At 39.5% G+C, this 8,518-nt stretch overlaps 1 pseudogene; it reads left to right on the forward strand.

Annotated features, from left to right (window-relative positions):
• The first annotated feature begins 2,703 nt into the window (after nt 1-2,703).
• Nucleotides 2,704-3,245, forward strand: LOC118931514 (ras-related protein R-Ras2-like; annotated as a pseudogene).
• Nucleotides 3,246-8,518: the final 5,273 nt, after the last annotated feature.

Raw genomic sequence — 8,518 nt, forward strand, 5'->3', positions numbered from 1 at the left:
AGGCAAACAAAAGCAAAAATCAATAAGTGGGACCACATCAAACTAAAAAGCTTCTGCACAGCAAAGGAAACCATCAACAAAACAAAAAAGCAACATATGGAATGGGAGAATATATTGGCAAGTGATATTTCTAATGAGAGGTTAATATCCAAAATACATAAACAACTCATACAAATCAACACACAAAAAAACCCAAATAATTACATTTAAAGAATGGGCAAAGGTACTGAATAGACATTTTTCCAAAAAAGACATACAGATGGCCAACAGACACATGAAAAGATGCTTGATATCCCTAATCATCAAGGAACTTCAAATCAAAACCAAAGTGAGATATTATCTCACACCAGTCAGAATGGCAAGGATCAAAAAAAAAAAAAAAAAGAAAGAATGAAAGAAATAACAAGTGTTGGCAAAGATATAGAGAAAAGAGAGCCCTTGTACACTGTTGGTGGAAATGTAAATTGGTGCAACAACTATGATAAGCAGTATGGAGATTTCTCAAAAAACTGAAAATAGGAATACCATACAACCCAGTAATTCTACTTCTGGGAATTTACCCAAGGAAAACAAAAACATTAATTTGAAAAAACATGCATCCTTATATTTACTGCAGCATTATTTACAATAGCAAAGATACAGAGGCAACCAAATGTCCATTAATAGATGGATGGCTAAAGAAGTGATACATATATACAATGGAGTATTACTCAGCCAAAAAAAGAGAATGCAATCTTGCCATTTGCAATAACATGGATGGACCTAGAGGGTATTATGCTAAGTGAAATAAGCCAGAGAAAGGCAAGTACCATATGATTTCACGTATATATGGAATCTAAAAAATAAAGTAAATGAACAAATAAACAAAACAGAAATACTCATGACAATTTAAGAAATACAGAGAGAATAGACTGGTGGTTATGATAGGGGAGGAGGAATGGGTGAAATAGTTGAAGGGGATAAAGAGGTACAAATTCCAAATATAAAATATATTAGTCATGGGGATGAAGGTACAGTATGGAGAATATAGTCAATAATATTGTACTATCTTCATATGTTGATGCATTTAGTAATGTATATAATCATCAGATCACTCAGTTGTATACCTGAAACCAATATAATATTATATATCAAATTTATCTCAATTAAAAAAAGATACACACTAAAGATAAGAATATCTGACAAAAAATAAAAATAAAAATAAATTTAAATTAAAAACAACATTTCTCCACCAACATCTCAGAGGCATAGCACTGCCATATGGGAAAAATTGTGTGCCACAGACACCTTATCTAATTCCGGAATGCCTGTTTATCTAGCCACTTATTCCCTGGTAATACCAGGAAATAAATTCTTCTCAAAGGTTTGAACAAAGGTACTGGTTTGTGATTGAATGATGGATGTCTGCTTTCATGTGTCTTCTTTTGGTAAGCATTGCAAAGGAAAACAGGAGAAGAAAAGAAGGCTTTTAGACCATCTTTCACATTTAAACTCAAACAGAAATTTCAAATATCATCTGACAACCTGTATTCCCTTTGCTTCCCTAGGGAAACACCATCAATCAGTCATTGCCCTTGGATAAGACCCCTGATGTGACAGAAGAGCCGGACACTGCACCGCTTAGGTACAGCAGAAACAAAATGTCCAAAACCTTTCTCCCTAAGAACGTGCCTCTCCTAGAAGAGTGGGGGGATATTTTTATCTCTGACATTAGGCCACTCAAACATTATTATGAGTTCCTACCCTGAGCATCCTTTACAGAAAATTTGGACACAATATGCAGTTGCTTACCCTCTCAAGGAGATTTTATGCTGAATGCATTTGGACTGGTGGATTCTAATCTCAAGTCTTAAGCTGAGGCTTATCCTGTCCTTGGGTTTGATGTTCTCCTAAGGAGCATTCAGATCTCAGTCGTTTCTGTCTCATCTGTGGTTTTCAAAACAAATCTAAGTGGGAAAAGATGTGAGAGATCAGCCTATGTCACTCTGAACATCAGTTCGATTGAACATAACTGGTTTGGCATTAGCTGGTAGAGTGTATTATTCATAGACATAGACGATGTACTATTCTAGGAATGATGTTATTACCTCAAATATTAGCATGAAATTCAGGTCAGCACTCAACTGCACTCAAATCAGCGTTTCTATGGTCATTCCCATGGTGTCCAAAGTAAATTTCATTGATTCGACACTCTTAGGTTTCCCAAAGGAAATCCCCACCCAACTCCTCCCCACCCAACTGCCAGCCAAATATCAGGTGTTCCCCACGTGAAGCACTTTTCACTACTGGGTTTTGAGTAATCCTGCCTCCCCTACTCAGAACAGATGCATGAAAAGGTAAAACATTTCTTCTCAGGGCGCTGCGGAGGCGTGTGGAGGGGCGCGCTCCCGGCCCCTGCGGCCCTTGGTCCTGCGGTCATCTCGCTCCTCCGCGCCTCCGGCGGGACCCGCCCAGTCCGCGAGCCGCGTTGCCCCAAGGACCGGGCCTCCCGCCGGCTCCTGGAGCCCGGGACCCTCGCCCGGGACCCCCGCCCGCAGCGCGCCGGCCGCACGCGTCCCCGGAGCCGGGCCCGGGGCGGGCACGGCGGCGCCCCCACGGCCGCGGCCGCCGGGCGGACGGTTCCGAACAGAAGCACCGGCTCCTGGTGGGCGGCGGCGGCGGGGCAAGTCGGCGCCCGCCGTCCAGTTTCTCGAGGCCTGTGCTGTCACGGATTGCGATCCAACCATTGAGGACTCTGCGCAAAGCAGTGCGTGGCTGATGACAGGGCAGCCGGCTACGTACTGGGGATCCTGCAGGACGAGGAGAGTGTGGAGCCGGGAGAGAACAGGGTATGGGAACGGCGAGGGTTTCCTGTTGGTCTTCTCGGTCACAGATAGAGTCAGTTTTGAAGACGTCTCTAAGTTTCAAAGACATTTTCTCAGAGTAAAGGATCGTGAGGAGCTTCCAATGATTTTCATTGGTAATAAAGCAAATCTGGATCATTAAAGACAGATAACACAGGAGGAACGACAGGAGTTAGCATGACAATTTAAGGTAATACACATGGAGGCGTCAGCAAAGATTAAGATAAATGTAGATCAAGTTTTCCAGGAAGTCGCCCGGATAATAAGGAAATTTGAAGAGCAGGAATGTCCTCCTTCACCAGAACCAACGAGGAAAGAAAAAGACAAGAAAGGCTGTCTTTGTGTCAGTTTTCAAAGAACCCGTTGAATTTTAGCTACTAACTGCCAGAAAAAGCCCTCCTCTTCTCCTTCTCTCCCTACAGTTACATCACGTTGGTACCTTTCTAGCCTTAGACAAATGGCCACCGTGGTAGCCTTAGACCAAGAATCTAATCCTATGCTCATTTCAAGACAGATTTAAAGGAAACAGTAAGGCTGCTTCAGAGATTATCTGATTCCTTGAAAATATGCATACAAGACAAATTATTTTTAAAGAGCTTATTACATTTTAAACGGATGAATCAGTTTTGGAACCTAAGCTGTTTGCCAAGCTGAAGTCACAGTTTGTGAAATAACTTAGCTTCTGGAATCATATTGCCTATTGTTACTCTAAATAGAAACATAGGGAGTTTTTAAAAAATATGTGAGTTTTGCCCTATCTCTGAAAATTTTGATGTCAACTTCAGTTAACCTTAAATACACTGAACTGAACCTGCAAAAGTGAGGTATCTCAGACTTTTCCTGATGCTCTAGCCTTTGCTTTCCAGTGACCAAAATACCAGAATACCTATTGTATTTATTGATTAAAAACTGCATAGAAAACCTTTATTATTACTCCTACTCTCAAAGATGATAATATTTCATATGGCCAAATATTTGGACTCATTCTGGGCTTAGGTATCTCAACGTTCTTGGTTTTTAAAGATTTTTCATAGCCATGTTGAGAGTAAAAATAAATAATTCTGTCTTCCTTTTCAAGTATTTCTGGATAACAGATTCAAAACAAAGTTAAAACTTTTTGTTGGTAATGTAAAATATGGGATAGATCTTTCCAGGGTCACAGATGATTAATATTTTTTGCTATATACTTTTATACATTATATTTTTATCAAACCAGTTAAGTATTTTTGTATGTTTGTAAGCAAATATGTTTTCACAGCATATCTTGTGTATATGTAAAGATAAGTACTTAATTCTCACTGTTTACTTTTAACTGACAAAGGAAAAAAAAAGTGAAAACTACAGAAACTGTGGTAGAGCTTTGCTTGCTATTCTGGTCCTGGTTGTACCCACCTGTGGCCAGTCACATATCTACTCAAGACATCTTCCCCGAAGACTACAAAGGAATGAGAATCTGAAGTTACTTAGCTATCCCTACTAGGTAGTGAGTGTTATGTCAAGTATCAAGTGTAAGACTTTTAATTGACTATTAGTGTAACTGTGGATGGCTTCTGATTTTGTCTTTAATTCTGGTGGATTGTGCTTAAACAATTCAAAAGTGCGTTCCTGATTGTGAAACACTAAGTGGTATTATATACTTGTCACTTGAATGAATGTGCACACCAGTCCCATGAAGTTTATAAAGTGTACCCTGGGTATAGCTTCAGGTGCTAAAATTAAAACTGCTGTTACCACACACACAGAAAAAGAAAAATTTCTTCTGTCCAGCATCCTCAAAGATTGAGGTCATGTTTAATAGCCAATACTTAATCTAAGGCTATATATTCCATGCAAAACCTGAACTCATTTACCTCTAAAAAGACATTTTTACTTATTTTCATTTGTGTAAGTACAGTTTCACCTAGAATAATTATGTATTTATATCTATCGTTAATAACCAAAATAAATTCAACATAGTTGCATTTTTACATCAATTATTCAAAATAGTTCAATACAGAATTTTACTTCAAATACTCTCTCTCATGTGTGAATCATATTTGATATAGTAACCAAAAAAGAGACTAGCCTATAAATTAGGGATTTCAGTGAGATCTTATTCCAGTTTTCTCAAAATTATGTTAATTATTGTTTTGCTGTACATAATCCAATAGACACTATATCATTATCATACTGATCCAACTTCCTATATTCTGTAAATCTCAAATTTTGATTTCATTATCTCCTATGGGGAAAGCCTGAATCACAAGATTATCCTTTCCCCAGTGAATACACACAACCAATATTCCCACTGTAAGCAGAAGTTACAAACAAAATTCTTGTTTTTGTATTATTTTCCCATTGTATAATAGGAAAAAGACTTCATGATGAAATGCCTAAAAGAATTGCTTAAGGGATTAAAGATGGTGGTGTGAGAAGTGAGACAGAGGCTTCCTCCTAAAACTGCATATAATACGAAAATATACTTAATACAACTAATCCTGAAAGAGCAACAGGAAAGAGGACTGTACCAGACTGCATACACCTGGAGACAAGAGCAGACCTTATGGAACAGGGTAACATACCAAAGCAGTGGCCCGGCAGGACCCAAGCCCTTCCACCACCCCAGCTCACTGGCAGGAGGAAGAGAAATGGAGCAAGGAGGGAGTGGAGGCCTGGGACTGCTGAATACCTAACTCCTGAGATCTGCTCTGGGAGCACAAACCCACATTTCATGGTGCTTTCATGATATTCTGGTGATTAGGGGACTGGAAAGCTAAGACAGGCAGAATTCCTGGAGAGACTGAGATTCCAGCCGCTTGTGAAAAATAGGGATCCATATCCGGCTGCTCTGGGACAAAAGAAAGGTGGGAAGTCTGAGAGACTTCCTAACAAGGAAGCCCTTAGCAAGAGGGCTGCTAAAGGAGCAAGCATTGCACAGAGCTTATGGCTCAGGAGAAAGGACAGGTAGACAAAATTGTCTTTGTGCACTCTGCCCAGCAGGTTGGGAGCTTTCATGATCTTCAGGTGCTCCAGCTCCCTGGCTGGCTACACAGCTCCAAGGAGCCCCTCCATGGAAAGCAGCCTATTGCTACTTTCTCCCTGCCAGCCCCACCTGGCTCACAAACTGGCAAACCCTACCCCAGCATTAGGCCAGCCAGAGGGAAGATTTGTCTACAGCAACTACAAACACAAAGCACAGAGGCTTATATCTGTGTGCTCGACCCACTGGTTCAGGCAGTAGAGACAGGCATAGCACCCAGAAAGCAGGAAACAGCTCTTTCCTCCCCCAAGAGACCAATACCACTCCCCTGTGACCCGTGACATAGCTGCAGGGGCTGAGCAGCTCCGGAGTGTAGAACTTCAGGACACTAGAGGGCACCATATACAAATATGAAATGCCAAAGGAACCTAGTTCAGAGTAAATAACTCCTGAGAAAGATAACATGGACCTCATGACTCTTCCTGAAAGGGAGTTCAAAATAAAAATCATTAACATGCTCATGGACGTACGGAAAGATATTCAAGAACTCATGAATGAATTCTGGTCAGAGATTGAATTGTTGAAGAGCACAATGGAGGGTATTAAAAGCAGATTAGATATAGTGGAGGAGACAACAAATGAAATAGAAACAAGAGAAGAGGAATACAAAGAAACTGAGGCACAGATAGGAAAAAAGAATAAGAATGAAAGAATATTGAGAGAACTGTGTGACCAATCCAAATGGAACAATATCTGCATTATAGGGGTACCAGAAGAAGAAGAGAGAAAAAGGGATAGAAAGTGTCTTTGAGGAGGTAATTGCTGAAAACTTCTCCAATCTGGAGAAGGAGATAGTCTCTCAGGCCATGGAGATCCAAAGATCTCCCAACACAAAGGACCCAAGGAGGACAACACCAAGACATATAATAATTAAAATGGCAAAGATCAAGGATAAGGACAGACTACTAAAAGCAGCCAGAGACAGAAATAAGATCACATACAAAGGAAAACCCATCAGGTTAACATCAGACTTCTCAGCAGAAACCTTACAGGCCAGAAGGGAGTGGCATGATGTATTTAATGCAGTGAAGCAGAAGGGCCTGGAACCAAAATTACTTTATCTGGCAAGATTATCATTTAAATTTTGAAGGAGGGATTAAACAATTCCTAGATAAGCAAAAGCTGAGAGAATTTGCCTCCCACAAAGCACCTCTACAGTCAATTTTGGAGGGACTGCTACAGATGGTTCCTAAGGTTTAATAGCTATCACCAGAGGTAATAAAACCACAATAAAGAAAGGAGAACAGCTAATTACTAAGCAAACGCAAAACTAAATTAACTATCCCCAAAGTCAATCAAGGGATAGACAGAGCACAGAATATGCTACCTAATATATAAAGAATGGAGGAGGAAGGAAAAGGAGGAGAAAAAGAAAAGAACCTTTAGATTGTGTTTGTAATAGTATATTAAGTGAGTTAAGTTAGACTCTTAGATAGTAAGGAAGTTAACCTTGAACCTTTGGTAACCACAAATCTAAACCGTACAATGGCAATAAGTACATACCTATCGATAACCACCCGAAATGTAAATGGTCTGAATGCATCAATCAAAAGAGAGAGTCACTGAATGGATAAAAAAACAAGACCTATCTATGTGCTGCTTACAAGAAACTCGCTTTAAATCCAAAGACATACACAGACTAAACATGAAGGGATGGAAAAGGATATTTCATGCAACGAATAGAGAGAAAAAACCAGGAGTTGCAGTACTTGTATCAGACAATATAGACTTCAAAACAAAGAAAGTCACAAGAGACAAAGAAAGACATTACATAATGATAAAGGGGTCAATTCAACAAGAAAATATAACCATTATAAATATCTGTGCACCCAACACAGGAGCACCAACATACGTGAAACAAATACTAACAGAATTAAGAGAGGAAATAGAATGCAATGCATTCATTCTAGGAGACTTCAACACTCCACTCACTCTGAAGGACAGATCAACCAGACAGAAAATAAGTAAGGACACAGAGGCACTGAACAACACATTAGAACAGATGGACCCAACAGACAGCTACAGAACTCTACACCCAAAAGCAGCAGAATACACATTCTTCTCAAGTGCACATGGAACATTTTCAAGAATAGATCATATTCCAGGCCACAAAAAGAGCCTCAGTAAATCCAAAAAGATTGAAATTGTACCAACCAGTTTCTCAGACCACAAAGGTATGAAACTAGAAATAAATTATGCAAAGAAAATGAAAAAGCCCACAAACACATGGAGGCTTCACAACATGCTCATAAATAACCAATGGATCAATGACCAAATAAAAACAGAGATCAAGCAATATATGGAGACAAATGACAACAGTAGTTCAACACCACAAAATCTGTGGAACACAGCCAAGGCTGTGCTAAGGGAAAGTATATTGCAATACAGGCCTACCTCAGGAAAGAAGAACAATCCCATATAAGTAGTCTAAACTTGTAATTAATGAAAATAGGAAAAGAATACCAAGTGAGGCCCAAAGTCAGTAAAAGGAGGGACATAATAAAGATTAGAGGAGAAATAAATAAAATCGAGAAAAATAAAACAATAGAAAGAATCAATGAAAGTAAGAGCTGGTTCTTTGAGAAAATAAACAAAATGGATAAACCCCTAGCCAGACTTATCAAGAAAAAAAGAGAGTCTACGCATATAAACAGAA

Source organism: Manis pentadactyla, chromosome 8, assembly GCF_030020395.1.
Source record: "Manis pentadactyla isolate mManPen7 chromosome 8, mManPen7.hap1, whole genome shotgun sequence".
NCBI lineage: Eukaryota > Metazoa > Chordata > Mammalia > Pholidota > Manidae > Manis > Manis pentadactyla.